General features: G+C 33.4%; 1 long non-coding RNA gene across 1 annotated transcript in view; it reads left to right on the top strand.

The window, feature by feature from the left end:
- LOC129534071 (uncharacterized) overlaps window positions 1-13,751 on the top strand; it is a 52,491-nt gene extending 38,740 nt beyond the window's left edge. The window contains exons 2-3 of the long non-coding RNA XR_008680493.2: window positions 6,805-6,898; window positions 13,409-13,751. This is a non-coding gene — a long non-coding RNA (uncharacterized lncRNA). The remainder of the gene's footprint in view (window positions 1-6,804; window positions 6,899-13,408) is intronic.
- The last annotated feature ends 4,088 nt before the right edge of the window (window positions 13,752-17,839 follow it).

Genomic DNA, 17,839 nt, shown 5'->3' with positions numbered 1-17,839 from the left:
ATTGAAAAGTAAGTCACGATATATAGGGTCAAATAAAACCCATCTGATGAGAATTTATGGTTTGTAAGGCATGACTCCCCAGACTCCTTAGAAAGGAATTTGGGCAAGATTTAAAAAAAAATCAGAACTTAGTCCTCATACACCATCAACGTGCTGTTACTTAGCTATGATCAGTATTTAGCATTATATCCTTGTTCTTCTCAGGGTTCTTTTTTAAAAAATTAGTTGCAGATCTTTGTTAAAAGGAGGCTTAGTTTTCAAATTCTTGTGTGTTGGGAAAAGAGGCAAGACAAATGTTTCTGAGATCTTAGAATGCATAGAAAATTTTACAAAAATCACAGTCTGTGTGCACTATAGGCTTGTGGTGCAATAGCACATATACAAAGACCTAATTAAAAAGAAAATCAGACCAGGCGCAGTGGCTCACGCCTGTAATCCTAGCACTCTGGGAGGCTGAGGGGTGGATCACTTGAGCCCAGGAGTTCAGGACCAGCCTGGACAACATGGTGAAACCTCCTCTCTACTAAAAATACAAAAATTAGTCTGGCATGGTGGCACTTGCCTGTAATCCCAGCTACTCGGGAGGCTGAGGCAGGAGAACTGCTTGAACCCAGGAGGTGGAGGTTGCAGTGAGCGGAGATTGCATCACTGCACTCTAGCCTGGGTGACAGAGCAAGACTCTCAAAAACAAAGAAACGAAGGGAGGGAGGGAGGGAGGCAGGGACAGGGCGAGTGCAGCGGCTCATGCATATGTAATCCCAGCACTTTGGAAGGCCAAGACTGGCAGATCACTTGAGCTGAGGAGTTGGAGACCAGCCTGGACACCACGATGAAACGCAGTCTCTACAAAAAATACAAAAATTTGTTGAGCGTGCTGGTGGATGCCTGTAGTTCTGGCTACTCAGGAGGCTGAGGTGGGAGAATCACTTGACTTGATGTCGAGGCTGCAGTGAGCTGAGATCGCACCACTCCTAGATGATAAGAGTGAGAGCCTGTCTCAAAAAAAGAAAAGAAAGAAAGAATGAAAGAGAAGAAAATACAGGTATTACGGCCTAGGTAAGTATGTACCCATATGCTAAATTGTTTAAAAGATTATGTCAGATGAGTCACACCTTAGCTTGGTCCTGTGGAGCACGTATCATTATTAGTCATGTCACGTTTTACAGATGAGTAAACTAATGCAGTTATAATTTGTGGATATATGTAATCAACTAAGCGGCCAAACTAGGATTTGAAACCAGCTCCTTGCCTTCTTAGCCCACGTTCTTATCCTCTAACTAGCACCCAGCCACCAGGACTATTTTCCCCTGACCATGAAAGGCAAACAACTTTCCATTCAAAGAATACTTTATAATGACAAATGATGGGGAGTCAGTATCGCCCTAAGGTCTCCAAGCTGCATCAATAGCTATCAGTCACACATCAGATAAACAGATTTCAGAAGTTTTGTGTACAGTATGTTCTTGAATTTGGGCTTAAGCTCAGACTGACATATAGTATTTCATCACTAATGTGATCTCTTTCTTGCAGAGGGAACATTCTTTTTTTAAATTGTATTGCATAACTTGTTTGCTTCCTAGCAAAACAATTTTTGAATTTCTGTATAATTTCTGTTAAATCTATTTTTAAAGTTGAGGCTTAGGTCAAATGCAAATATGAATATAGATTTATCCAGCATGCATAATTTGTAGTCTGCATGGAACTGACTCATCTGTCTTCAGTATCTGGCAGTCACATGACTAGCTCTCCTGCTAAGAGTGACCTATTCATCCTTCAAATAAACATCCACAAGGGGAAGAAAAACAATATGTACAGTTCCAGAGAAGGAACAACATATTGTGCATGAGCTGATGTACTTGAGTCAGTTCTGCCAACAATCTTTCAAATTAAGAGTTCCTCATTCAGAAAGCAGTCAGAAATGAAATTCTAAATGTTAAGCAATCTAAAAACTTAAGATTATATTCTTTTTTAAAATACAAGTGAATGACCAGATTAGTAAACAACTTTCTTGAACATCTGCAGGATGATTTTGGCATATACGTGTTTCAAATAAATATAAAGTTCTATATTATAATTATATACAGACATATGCTTTTCTGTACTTACCCTAGTTTAATCTGGAAAAAAATGTACTTCTGTATTATCTGTGTTCTGCTCAACCCAATCTGTAGTTGAGAAGACAGGAGATCTGTAGATGTATGCACAGGGCAAAATGTTTTAGATACTCCATGGTTTTTTCTATGAGAGGGGAAAACATCCCCACTATGTGAATGATTCTGTCAATAATGTACATCCCCACCATTTAACAGATTTTTAAAATGCATATGTCATTTTCAGTAAAAAGAAATGTATACAGTAATACCAACTGCAGACTAAAATTGACTTTCTGGAAAAGTTTCACACATTTTCAGTATAAACTGACTAAAATCAGAAAGATGAACTAACATTCTGAAATAGTCATCTAGCTTTAAAATGATAAATTATTGACTATTTGCCTTTATATATTTTAAATATATATACAATCATTTCAGGAGAGAACTTGAAGAAATGGTTTAAGAACATTAGGGAGTGAAATTGTACTATCTCTATATGTGAAAACCTCATCTATATAATGTGAAATGAGGTCTCATATTTATGTGGGTTTTCATCAATGAACTAAAGAATTATATTACATTACTGATAGAAAAGTGTGAAGAAAATGCTTTGGATGGAAGAACCTTATAGTAATGTTTAGGATTTAAAATATAGGGATTTAACAGTCTGTACACCTTTGCAAAATCATTTCTAAATTTTTATCGTTGCAATTGAACACATTTATTTTAAGATTACATTAAAAAAATTTTATAAATGTAAAAAAATAAATTTAAAATGAAATTCCATACTGTATTAAAGCAAGATTGCCTCCAAATTCAGATCTCCTTCTGACCCAAGATTTCAAGAATAATATATTATTTTTTTTCATAACATTCAGTTTTAGAAGTGGCCAGGACAGTTAATAAAAGATGGCATTACAGAATTATTGACATTTCCTTAGGTGTGATGATGGCACTGTACCTTTGGAAAAAGATTGCCCTCATTTTTTAGAAATGGATGCCGAGTGTTTTATGTGTCATGATATCTGCAAATTATTTTTATATTTACATACAAATGATGCATAGGTTTATTTATAGACAATTATAAGACAAGTAAGCAAGATCTTAACAATTGTTAAATAAAAGTTGAAGGCACCTGGGTACTAATCCACTTTCAGCTTTTTTGTATTTAAAATAATTTTTCAAACAAGAACATGAAGGGAAAAATAAATTCAATTATAGCCTCCGCCTTCTGATGCTCATATTCCTTATTCTCATTTCCACTTAATTTTTCCCATATGAATTATCTACCACTTTTTACCATACATGTTATCAGTGCTTTTTAACTGGTCTATAGTGATGGACCCAATTTTTTAATATTTCTTCAATTTATCGTAGATTGATATTTTTGCAAAATACAATGAGGTGCAATAAAAATGAAATAAAATGGTACGCCAAATTCAAGCTCTTCCTTATCTCTGCTAATGAGAAACTATTAGACTATTCCAAGTGGTAGATGATAGTGTTTTGGACCAGTGTAGTGGTAGCAAAAGTAATAAGAATGGGTGAGATTCTAAATATATTTTGAAGGCAATTCTGGTTGGATTTACTGATGGATTGGCTGTAGCATTTACAAGAAAGAGAAAAAAAATGACTCCAAGTTTTTGGGTGTGAACAACTGAAAGGCTGCAGTTGCAATTAATTAAGAAAGACTAAGATAGCAACAGGTTTAGCAGGGAAATGTATGAGCTCAATTATAAACTTACTATGTTTGAGATGCCCTCTAGACACTCAAATGGAAATGTTGATCCTAAAGTTTCATATGTGAGTCTGGAGTTGGAGAGAGGTCTGAGTTAGAGATAGAAATTTGGTAGTGGTCAATCTATAAAAGGTGTTTTAAGCCTTGAGCTTGGGTGACTGATGAGTCAGTAATAATAACTGCAGAACCTATGTATGACTCATAGTTAGTGAACCAGAATCTATTCTAAACATTTTTCTAAGTATGTGTTAATTTCATTATTTCACACAATTAAATAAAATTGGTACAGTTACTTCCATTTTACAGATGGAAAACCAAGGCCCAAAATGTTGGCAAGCTGGCTCAGGATTATATGGAGAATATCAAGAGAATAAGTATAAATAGAAAAGAGGATAATTCTGAGTACTGGGTACTAGGGTACATAAAAATTAAAGAATAGATGTCTAAAAGAAAAAAAAGACAGGTAAGTATAATGACCTGGAAGTTAAGTGAGGAATATTTGTCAGTGTGGAAGAAGTAAATACTTCAGGATGAAAAGAAGAAAGGAAAAAATGGATAAAAAATAGTGTAAGAGTGATTTGCTTTAGTGATGTTCCTAAGTGTGCAAAAAGGAAACAACAAATGACCTTAAATATTGTAAACTACAAATACAAATTTAATGTATTTGACTGTTACAAGCAGTTAAATTTTTGACATGGCATATGTACAATTCTCATACTAAAATTATATATATTTAGTAAATTAAGTATTGTTAAATATTGTGCACTTGTGCATGAAGGAAGGAGTAAGAACTAAACTAAATCATATTCTCATATATTTCAAATAGAAAATCTCATATATTTCAAGTTAAATTCTCTAAACTTAATTATAAATTTCTGACAAGCACACTGGATCCATAAATTTAATGTGCTTAATATTTTTATAAATGAGAGGCATTTAAAATGTCAGAAGCGTTTAAAATATTAAACACTCATATTTATCTAATAATTATGCAACTTGTTCCTAAACACATTAATTCTGTATAATTATGTAGTTATTATGTAAATATGTAATAGACATATGTGTTTGTGTGTTATACTTCATGTTTCCTATTATATATTATCTATTTATGTATTAGGTACTTTAATATATATCTTCCTTTGGTATAGTCATTTATATCAAATTGAGGAAAGTGAAAGTCAAAAGACAAGGCATGGATATGATGACTGAATATGAATAAGATGAATTTCTGCCTCAAAATTGGAAGCTGGATGCTAAATACTTGCAGAAATATTCTCAAGACAGTGCGGAACATGTTGAACTGCTTCTTAAACTTCAGCTTTGTCTGCTGTATTCATGTTGGACCATATCCTGAGCCTTTCATTTACTTGAAAAATCCAGTGTCCCACATTCCATGGGCATCTTCCAAGTATTAACCTTAGCCAATTATTTTATAATCTTTTTCATAATGCTTGATCTGAATAGATGATATTCCCTACTGTAATCCAGCTTGCAAATATTTTCCTTCACTTCTGGATTTTATTCAATTTATTATGGCTTGTTTGGCTTCTGAAGTTTTTCCTCTATTTTTTTCCTATGTCTGACTTCTCATGACAGATTTAGAGTTGTTTTATTGTGTGAAGACAAGCTTTGTTACATAGAAAAACACAGAAAAAAGGAAGTAGACAGTGAGGAAAGAAGAAAGAATATTGTATAGAAAGAGAATAGCTATACAGTTTGAGGATTATGTTAGCAAAGAGTTTAAAATATAGGTGAATAGGAAAATAAAGTCATATTTCATCACAAGAAACAGGGATATTCCTTGAAAAAAATCATTTTTCTGTTTCACCAAAGTTTGGTCATTTGGTCTTTAATCTTTGTCCTTCTTCAGAGTCATGTGGCAACACTTCTCTCCCTTCTGCTGTAGCTGATGCTTCTCTAGCCTTCTCTGGGCAGAGGCAAGGTTCTGTTTTCCTCCCTCTATTTTCTTTGTAATTTTTGATCGGGCATGAACTTGTTGCTTTTTTCCTTTTGTGGTGGACCCTTTTGACTGTCAGAAGCTCAGTGTCAGAACTCAGTTTTGAAGCATATATATATAAAGAGAGAGAGACTTTTTTTTTTGAAGCCCTGCTACAGTAGGTGAATACTTGTAGAGGAAAATAGATGCCTAATGGAAAAGATTGATGAATTTCTGAGCAGAAAACATGCAAAATATTAATTTCAAGATATAACCTCAGTACTTTAACAAAAATAAGAAGTAGACACTGGGAAATAGGATAGTTCAATTTTGCTAATTTCCTTTAGGGAAAAATCAAGCTATTACACTTTTGTTTTACACTTTAATAATTATAGAAATGTTGTTTTCATTTGTATTCCTAAAGTGTTAAGATAGCTATTAATAAAACTAAATTTTACGTCAAAGATAGTGTTAAAAAGGAGACAACAATGTACAAAAATAATACCTTAAAAAAGAGAAAGAGAAATAAATTATTTGAAAAATACCAATATGCAACAGATGCACATTAGTTAGGATGTGTGGTTAAACTGAAGGCTGTAGATTAGGTTAAAACCAAAGTCCAACACTATGTTTCTTAAAAGAAATGTGCAGCTAATTTAAAAAGAGATTTAATAATGAAAAAAACAAACTAAGATAAATTAGGATAAAGATAAAGTAAAATAAATGATGGCAATTTATTTCTCTAAAATTAAATTTTGAGACATCAATCTCTTTGATAAAAGGAACAACTAATGGAACAATTCATAGTCACAAACTTCTATGCCATTTGTTAACAAAGCACCAAATATACAAAACAAAATCTGTTCAAATGTATAGAGAATTTGTGAGGGGTACAATTTTTCCGTGTTTTAACATTCATAATTGATTATGCAAGTGAAATAAATTGTTCAAAATATAATAATGAAGTTGATGTAAAAATATGTATTTATTCATTCTGAAAACATTTAGTGAGGGCTTACTGTGTGTCATTCTTTCAGATGCCAGAGGATGCTATAGAAAAATGTGTGCCCTCTTGTAATACTTTGTTCAAGTTCTGATCAGAAGAATGAATGATGGAGCCCAAGAAGCCAGGTACAAATTCAAGCTTCTTCCATTCATAAGCTAGGCAGTCCTAACTCAAATTTCTTATCGTATCTTTTCTTTAGTTTCCTCATCTGAAATGTAGGTGAGGCTAATTGTATATGCCAACTTGACTGGTTTCAAGATGCTTACATATTTGGTTAGACATTATTTCCAAGTGTGTCAATAAGGGTCTTTCTGGAAGGACTGGGCATTTGAATTGGTGGACTGAGTAAAGCAGCTGGCCCTCCCCAGTGTGAGTGGGCATCATCCAACTTGCTGAGGGTTTGAATAGAGCAAAAAGGCAAAGGAAGGGTGAATTCTCTCTCTCTGCCAGACTGTTTGAGCTGAGACGTTGGTCTTCTCCTGCCCTTGAGCTAGAACTTACACCATCAGAACTCCTGGTTCTCAGGCCTTCAGATCCAAGCTGTAATTTATTCCACGACCTTTCCTGGGTCTCCAGCTTGCAGAGGGTGGACTGTAGGAATTTTCTGCCTCCATAATCACATAAGCCAATTCCTTCTAATAAATCTCATTCTAGATATACATATCTGTGTATCTCCTGTTTGTTCTTGCTCTCTGGAGAACCCTGACTAATATAGTTATTCTGAGGATTAGTGTTGTTTTGAAAACTGAATATTTCAGTGTGTGTGAAGTACTCAGAACAATGTCTGGCACAGGGAGATCCTGCACAAAGGTGGCTAATATCATTATTACCCCTTCTATTCACCACACCTCTAGTATTTGTGTAAGTTGCCCATATACTAGCCCAGCAAATGAACCTTGATATTTCCATAACATGTAATTACCTAATTCATATTGTTGCTACCATTCAACTAGAGATTATTACAAAATAATTTGAAAAACATCCTTATAATTGCTCACTGATTAAAGATTTTAAGATGCTTTTCTTTCAAATATTTTTATTTCTCACAGCACCTACAATGCTTAGCGTAGGTCTTCATTTTCTGTCACTCATAATTACATTCTAATATTTTCATTATTTTAATATTTATCTATTTTCTCTACCTTACATTACTGACAGGATTTTTGGCCATGTCTATGTTTTAATTTTCTGCTCCCCACATACAATTTGAACAAAATATTATATTTTAAATTCTTTACAATTTTTCTGTTATTCTGCATTTCTCATTTAAACTTAACCAGTTGTCTTTTCACCTAATTCTGATTTCTCTTTAGGGGTCTCTTCTTTTATTTCACAGTCTGGGTATATTTATATTTTATTTATGATGCTAGTCCATCAATTTTTTTGATTCTTCAATAAAATAACCCACAGAACTACTTATCTTCTTCTGAGTCATTAGGATATTTTTATATATTTTTATTCTATAGTATTTTTCATGCCAACTATTGGTACTTATAAGTTCTCGGGTGAGTTTGCTACACAACTACCTCTTTAAATTGACTTTGTTGGCATGATATTAACTTCCAATGACATAGCTATATGATCAGTTCACATTGAAGGCAAAACCCTGTAATAGACAAAATTACCTTTGTCAGATTGACTCTGGTGACAAAAAAGGCTTTTATTTTCTTCAAACTATTATGAAATTATTTATATTCTATTAGAGGAAGAGGATCTAGGTAATTTAGCTGGCCAAGTGTTTTGCAGGTGCACTGTCACAGTTACAGTGATTTGTAATTTGGGGACCCTAATAGCACTAGAAGCTGAACTGCTCCCTGAATACTCTGCAGTGCAATAAATGGTTCCTATAAGAGTGCTGTGAAAAATCAACGTACCCAAACTTACAGAGAAAATTAGCAAGTTCACTTGGGGAAAAGATATATGGCCTGAGCAGATTTTTTTCCTCTCTCTTCAAGAGAAATCATTTAATCCATTATTTTGGGAATCAAGATTGATAGTTATCTGAAACTGGATATTTGGGAAAAAAAACAAGGAAAAAAGAAATATTAATCAATTTATGACAAAATAAAATAGAAATATACTAATAGATATTGAGTATTATTTATACACTAGGTAATTTTCTAATCCCTGCAAAGTAGGATCTATCACCCACAATTTGCAGATAAAGAGAATGAGATAGAAACACGTAAATAAACTGGTTTGAGATAACCATAAAGTAAAAGTCAGGAGTGGTTTTTAAATGCATGCAGTCTGACTCAGGTTCTCTGCTATTAATCTGATAGAAGTCTCTTAGGAAATTTGTCATCCTGGTGAGATAGAAAAAACAGCCCAAGTAAAATAACCAGAATAAGCAGCTCAAACCCAGAGCTTGAGATTCCCATGTCCCATCAGAAATATGTTTTGTCTATTCCTCAAGCTCCATAGTTTGTCTTTAGAAGTACATGCTAGACACTTCTACAGTAAAAGTAGTGAACAAACGCCACTGATGTAAGCTACAAAAGACATTTGCCAATTGTGCATTCTAAAAATTTGAGCATATTTGAAATACTTAAAAAACCCTGACAGTATCTTCAGATTTGACCATTCTTGTAAGCATTTTGACACTTAATAAGCAGAGAACCTCTTACAGAGATTCTTCTGGTCTCTTTCCATTCATCATAAAAGATTTTAATGATTTCTTTATATATTGAAAATCTATTTTTATAAAACTGACCATACTAATAAAATCATGTAATACTTTGTACACTTCTGGCTTTGACCTATAAAAGATAATATTTTTAAAAAATCATATGTAATACTATATTGCTAACCATACATCAGTTTTATTAAAGACAAATAGACATTCCAAAAGGGGTTGCACGTCACATTTTTTGCTCTAGTAAGAAATAAGCTATTTTCTTGTCATTCAGTTAGAATTCCAGTATTGACATTATATGCACTAATGATTTATTTGTAGGAACCTTTTTAATTGAATTGTTGATGTTTCCAAGGTAAAAATCATAATATAATTTAATTACAATAATATAAGAGGGCACTTAATTATGTACCCTCTTGTATACCTGATTATGAGAACTGCAGTCTGTGTTTCAACCCCTTAAACTGAGAACTGTTATAAAGTCCATAGTGTTAGGATATTTATAAATAGAAATGTTAATGCGTCCAAGAGAGATTAAAGCCTCTTGAGTTCATATGGCATATTAATTTTGGCTTTTCTTCAGCTTTGAATTCCCACTATTTAGTAACTTTGAAATTTCATTTCCTTTTTGGACATTTCTCAGCACCACCATGAGTCTAATATAGTAAAATTGGGCTGCCATCCAAGTGACACAAACCCCATGCACTGGGGAAACGTAGGGATGGTGGATTCTGCTCCAAGACTGAGATAGAATAGCTCTTTATTTTGCAGATCTTTCCTTTATTTTTACTTAACTTTCCTATATTTGACATGAGAGCAACACAATCTCATGAGAGGTGTGAAACTAAAGGAACAGGGCCAAAGAGGCCCATGCAGTCTCTTTTGAGCCAAAGTCCTGTAGATTTACAAGGTCTTCCTGATCTATACTTGATCTAATCCAGTGGTTCTCAAAATAGAGTTCCTGAATATCACTGTCACCTGGCTAGTACAAATTTTCAAGCCCTAGGCTAGACCTGCGAAGAGGGCGTCACAGTCTGTGTTTTAATAAGGCCTTTGGATGAAATCTGATGCATGCTAAAGTTTAAAAACCTGAGTTTTCAAATCACCTTGGCTAAGCTCTACATAAGGGTTTAAGTCTATGCAAGTAGAGCAATACATAGAGTGATTTTTGTTTTTCTGCATTGTTGCTGAACTGTAAATAATCTATTTGTAAATCTTAGTAGTAATGAGTTTGAATTTAAAAATTTGGAGGTTAAAAATTATGACCATTTTTTTTCTGCCTCTCTTTTATGTACAGGTTAATCCTCATTACTTACAAATTCCCTACTTGTGAAGTTGTCTATTTGGTAAAACTTTTTGTAATACAAAAATCAATTTTGTGGATATAAACAGATAAGTCCGGTGTAGTAAAAAATGTGAATTGTCCAACAAGCACATTTCCAGCTGAGTTCAAAGTGATGTCTTGCCTTCTTTTTTCAGCTCACAAACAATAAACAAGTGTCCTTTTGTGATCTATTTAGTGCCATACTTTAGGCATTTTTTTTTTTTTTTTTGCTTCTTATTGGTGATTTCACTGCTTAAAATGTCCCCCAAGGATATTGCTAAACTGTGGCCCTTTTTTCTAAACACAGGAAGACAAAAGAATGTGCCTTATGGAGAAAATACATGTGTTAGCTTAACTTCTTTCTAGAATGAGCTACAGGGCTGTAGACATAAGGTCAATGTTTATAAATCAACAATATATATTAAATAAGTTGTCTTTAGACAAAGAGACATACAAAAAATAAGGTCATGTATTGCATTAATCAGTTGATAAAAATATTGTAACCAGAGGCTTGAGGGACCATAACCTGTATTTCCCATAGGAACAATGGTTCAATATTGACTGATTCTGTGTTTGCAGCAAATTTATAGAATGTATCAGCCACTAATAATAAAAATCAGTTGTATATAATTTATATTTCTCAATTCTCTGCCAACTTGCCAATATAACAACTCCAACTAGTGCTATAGTATTTTTTTACATTGACCTAATCTTGCACTTCCCAACTCATTTTAAGATTGAGTCAATGTCTGACTTCCAAACCCTTCTAGGACAATTCGTAATGGCTTGTTGAAATGCTGTTTTTCTATAGTGTAGTTGTAAATCATGACAAATTTTAAGTTCACTAAATATTTGACTTCAGCAGCATCCAAATATGTTTCTACTATTTGATAAAGAGGAACATGTTCTAATTCTCATCATTGAGGTACATGGAACAAAGTTAATATACTCTGTTAAAACATGCCTTTCACTAAACTGGAAATTTAGAAACTGAAAATGTTAAGGAAATAGAATGGTGGGAAAGTAGATTTCATGAATTGACTCAAGCATAAGAAAAATTTTCACTGTCCTGTATTTTAGATGCAGGCCGCTCCCCATCTTCTGGCCATGTTAACACCTTTGGACCTATGGCTGTTTATCTCCATTAGATTACATAAAATGGTATAAAGCGCACTATACTACAGTGTTCTATACAAATTACATGCTTTTGGAATGCTTTTTTCTTATTGACTATTAATATACAAATGTATTTTACAGTTTGATCCTCGGAATTTTTTTTCTGGCTTATTTATTTTATTCAGATGTATTCATTTAAAGCATTAGGAAAGATTTTCAGGAGATGGATACAGAGGTGAACAGCAGAACTTAAATAGCCAAAATATTTACTCATGTGAAATTATGAATTGTTAATTAACAGAAGCAACTGTCAAAATCATGAAACACTATTGCTACCATTTATTTTTATTGCTAGAGTACAGGAAAAACTCATGTCTGTTAATCATTCAGCTTTAGACAATAACCAAGCTTTCATATACTGTGTTCGATGATGAATCTACTAATGCCAACTTCCTTTTTTTCTTACAAACTTCCTAAAAGAAGCAAAGCAGTTTAGATAGCAAGTCGATTAAATTGATTAAATTAAAAATTGATATTTTTATTTTATTTAAACGTAAACTTTTTTGTGAACTATAAAATGAAATATATTTAATAGTAAAAAGGAGGCATTAAATGGTTTTGGCTATTGTTAAATCACTCGTAGGTTAAATTTCTATCAGAATTTTAGATAACTTACATTTTAATCTCAGAATTTACTTTGGCTTTTATGATTTTATGAGTCAAAGTGCAGATGCCCAGTTTATTTATTGGAATATTTGCTGCATTTGTAATATGAAAGGTCATTAGGAATGACTCAACACCACAAAGCACAGTTAAAATTCTAAAACTGGGAAATGACAACTTATTATTTTTACACCAGCATTAAAGCCAATTCTCTTTTCATTTCATAATAGAAGTAAAATCCAATAATAAAGTCAATAGAAACAATGGTGGTCAGGGTTGATATTTATATTTTTATTCTAATGTGTGTTTTATCAATTAATAACTTTTTCTCTTTCAAACAAGAACTCAAAAAATAAATTCCTAGCCTAAAGTTCAAAGGTTTCTGATTTTAATATCATATATTTTATTTGACTCATCAATGTCCATGTAACCTCAGACAAGAAGAATGTGGACAACATAATAATTGTAAACCATTTGCTACTGCATGATCAGAAACACACACAAAAACAAATTCTGGCCAAACGCATTAACGGAGGTGAGAGGGTTTCTCTAAAATTATCTCTTCATATCTAAATAAGCACCATAGCAAAATTAAACTCTTCACATCCTCTGAATCAGTTTTGCATTTTATGGACTAGCTGAAATGGCTGTAGCCAAATTGCCACCATCTTTTAAGAAAAGCCAATGTCAAGGCTGGAGCAGGAGAGAAGGGGACCTGCTGTTAATGACAATGCTGAGCCATTGACTCCACCCATGCTGAAGACTGCTCAAAGGCTAGAAGTTGTGCTATATATATATACAAGATTCTTATTGTCTAGGTATTTAGGTAAGTGTTTGTAAGTTTGATTAAAATCATTCCAATAGTTTTTTGTTTTTTGGTTTTTTTTTTTGAGACAGAGTCTCATTGTGTTGCTCAGGCTGGAATCCGGTGGCATGATCTCGGCTCAGTGCAACCTCCGCCTCCTGGGTTCAAGCAGTTCTCCTACATCAGCATCAACGTCCCGAGTAGCTGGGATTACAGGCACCCGCCACCACGCCTGGCTAATGTTGGTCAGGCTGGCTCGAACTCCTGACCTCAAGAGATCCACCTGCTTTGGCCTCCCAAAGTGCTCGGATTACAGGCATGAGCTGCCACACCCAGCCTCCAAATACTTTTTTTTTAAATCAAAATAATGATTTCAATGACTGAGATCTGTTATGTATTTCAACATAATCATGTTTCATAAAGATTTAGTCTTCTGAAAGCCAGTGTGAATTGTTTTTTTTTCTACAAGTTTAATCAAAACCAAACAAAATCAACAAACCTCTACCCCCAAATGTGGTACTGTTTCCTAAAAGAATGCATTTCCTTTTTACTTCCATCACCATACAATAGTTAATGACTTCTGCACTTAAAATTCCTAACACACCTCACATAGCTCTTTTGTGCAGTAACACTTTTCTTCTCTCCAAATATGTGGTTCAATGGAAGTTACATTTTTTAAAATTATATTTTCCTCCTCACAACTTATTGGTTCTAAGATTTATACCCTTTGCAATGTGTATAAGACTACTGTGATTTGGGGACATGGGACCAAGTGTAGCATGTCTGATCCTATCTTTGATGGCAAATACTTCTGCTGTGAGATATGGGAGCTGCTGAGTGAAAATCTTTTACTGATAATAAAGCCAGTTGTCAGAGGGAAGCAAAAGTAAGAGAAGAAGAGACTTGAGGTGACTTTAATGAAAACTCCTACCTGCCAAAACTAGGCAAAAATATGACATACATAAATATAAATTTCCACAAGGAAATTTCTTTCCCATCTTTCTATATCTTTCTTACTCTTTATCATCACATTTACTAATAGAGATATTTAATGTTCTTGATACTCAAAGTGCATTTGATATACTATCTCTTACTCATCTCTTCCCCACCCCTGTTTCATACGGGGAGCTCCAGGCAACCTAGTGGGATGGGAATTGGGGACTGAGAGCGAAGAAGTGTAGCAATAGCATTAGCACAGTATTGGGGAAAGAGAGAGGAAACTGACAACATTCCTTCTTCTCACTATGGTTGTAGCTTGAGGAAGGCCTTTGCTTGGGGAGGTGAAAATGAAGGCTCAACTACAAAATGCAATTTAATTAACAAGATGGGAATTTTCCTCAGATAAGAGTGACTGTTAGACTTATTGTGCCAGAATAATGGCATAATAATAATGTTATGAAGACTATCTAAGATTTCTCCCAGAGAAAAGAGGAAGAACATATCTGAAACAGAAGTTCTATCTTCGATGGGTTGTATTAGCATTTGCGCTAGGTACTCCATCAATAGTTGGCTCCTTGTAGATTTTACCTCTTGTATTAAGCCAAAGTCCAAATACTGTCATCAAACAATACTTTGCTCACAAACTGGTGCTAGTGTAAAGAAAGTCATGGAAAGGAAATAATAAAAGTTCAGGAATACCACAAAAAATGGTCAATTTTATTAAACCCAAACCAGCTTGCTTAAGAATCTTTTAAAAAATGTATAAAAACCTGGGCAAACATCACACACACACACACACACACACACACACACACACACACACACACACACACACAAACACACACACCTCCTGCTGCAAAAAGGAATTCAGTGGCTTAATGGAGGGAGAAAGTTCCCGATAGGATGTTTCAGCCGAACAAGAATTAGAGAAGCACTGTTGAAAAAAAATGTAGGCCGAATTTTGCTGAGCACTTTAAAAATGAAAAGTCGCTGCAGAAACCAACTTAATTGGCAGACATTTTCATCACATGATCCAGTTTAACAAGTCTTTGCAAGGATCTGGATATATATATATTTTTACTTTAAATGCAAGATTTTTGTAGTTAAATAAGAAAAATCACATATTTAGAAATATCAGTTGCATTTAAAAAATCATGTTACAAAAGAGAATCTTGAAATATTTTTACCACTACTTGGGCTTAGACTGAGAAACGACACGAGCAAAGCCCAAACTTTTTTGAAAATCATCTAGAGAACTCCAGAATAATACTGAACAGTACTTCCCTCTCAACTCAAAGTATATAACAGAATAATAAACACTTTCTCTGTAATTTCTTTTCAGCCTGAGACCTTAGCTTTCAAAGAAGAGGAAGAGTCCGGGAGCCATAGTTCATGCCTGTAATCCCAGCAATTTGGGAGGCCAAGACAGGCAGATTGCTTGAGCTCAGGAGTTGGAGACCAGCCTGGGCAACATGGAAAAACCCTGTCTCTATACAAAATACAAAAATTCGTCAGGTATGATGGTGTGCGCCTGTAGTCCTAGCTACTCTGGAGGCTGAGGTGAGAGGATCACTTGAGCCTGAGAAGTTGAGGCTATAGTGAGCCGAAACCGTTTCACTGCACTCCTGTACTCCAGCCTGGTTGACAAAGTGAAATCCTATCTCAAAAAAAAAGAGGAATAACTTAATGAGCTGCAGTGTGACCACACAATCAAGATTAGAGTTACTATTCTGCCTCTAGACACCTTCTACATTTCTATAGAAGAAAAAGAATCTCCCTCCAGCCAGAAGGCACTGAATACTTTGATGCAGTTTTTAACTTCTAACATGTGTATACAACCTTCTACTTGTTTAAAAAGGCATTGGGAGAAACTACAGAAATTGTCTCATTCAGTTTAAAATGAAACTAATGTGTGTTTATTGCAAGTTTGAACCAGCATTGAGTGACTATTTAGCAAAGAAACATAGGCACAGTTTTCATATAAATTTAATTATTTATATTTGATTCCAAAATAACTTTTAGGCATATATAGAGTTATGAAAAAGTTTATGTAACCAACACATGTGCATAACAGTTTGGTAACTGATATATTGAATCTAAACATACCACTCAGAAAATATTTTTTCCAAAGATATGTTAAATTATATTTTAGGCCATAATTTTAATCATATGTCTTTGGTTTACAGTTTTAGTAGTTTTATCATTCAACCATATCAACCCATTTCATGTTGTAATAACATCAAATAATATCCAATTAGAATCACCATTTATATATTTTCTTTATGAGTTACACATTTTGAAAAGGAAGGAAAGAAATTAATGGGCAGAAAGGTAAATTAAGCTTCATACCAGATTTTATTCAAGGAAGTTTGGCTGACAGGTCAATTCTGGTTTTAAGAAGGGGAAAAGAAAAAAGAAAACTTTTTCACATACTTTATGGTAATATCCTTATTAGAACTCTGTATAGTAAAACTCTATGTTAAGTCTTTCAGAAAAATTTGAATTGAGTTGAAAAAATAAGTAGGAGGTGAAATTTTTTTTAAAGGAAGAAAAATTTGAGTTGTTTTTTTATGTATACTATTACCTTAGTAGATGGTAGAGAAAAATATACAAAAAATGATATGATAATAAGTTGTCCAACATAAGCAGATCTGCAGAAAATAGATTATTCTCTATTCAAAAAATAAGAGGCAACTATTATTGGACTAATATATCTAAATTTATTATTCATGCTAATATATTATGCAATGTAGATATAACAATTTTTTTTTTGCAGAGGTTCCCTGAGACATGTAAATATTTTCAAGGTTTTCTCCAAGATAAAAAGTGATTGAGAATGAGTGCTGTAATATATGTAAATGTAAGCATATCACATTAAATGAAAGCGAAATAAATGAAAAAACCTTCTTTCAAAAATGAAGTTGAGACTGTTGTAAATATGAAATATATGGATATACTGTTTTCAAGAGTCAAGCCTAAAATGTAAAGGAATGGAAAATTAAATTTCAAAAGTTAGAAATATATGTGTAAAGCATAAACTAAGTAGATGATGCTGTTGTAGTTAAATTAATATCATATTAAAAACTACACAAACAAAATTATGATAACTAAAGTTAAAAAGCATCACTACATGAAGATTTAATTCACATCTAAGTTGAACAGTTCTAAAATTGAATACAGCTATTAATATAACTTAATTTAATGAAAAATTTGCCAAAATTTTAAGAAAATGTGGCCAAATCTAAAAATTGAGTGGATGCTTTTAAATACACATTATAGAAATGGATGAATTGACAAAAATAATCAGAACGAATACAACAGACATTACCAGCGTAATTAACAGGACAGAACTAATGTCACTCACTGAGTAGGAAATACACACAATTGAAGACTATTCAAAAAACATTCTGAAAACTGATAATGTAACGGTTCATAAAGCTAGCAGCAACAAATGACAAGGAATTTTTATGACATATAGAATAAATTATCTGATCACAATATATATTTACTCTCATTCTATATTCCAAAAGATCTACAATTCAATTCCCAGTTCAGGTGGAATTCCACAATTCCATTTCATTTCC

The sequence above is a fragment of the Gorilla gorilla genome, chromosome 5 (genome assembly GCF_029281585.2).
Source record: "Gorilla gorilla gorilla isolate KB3781 chromosome 5, NHGRI_mGorGor1-v2.1_pri, whole genome shotgun sequence".
In the NCBI taxonomy this organism is placed as follows: domain Eukaryota; kingdom Metazoa; phylum Chordata; class Mammalia; order Primates; family Hominidae; genus Gorilla; species Gorilla gorilla.
This window is presented reverse-complemented; position numbering and strand designations above follow the sequence as displayed.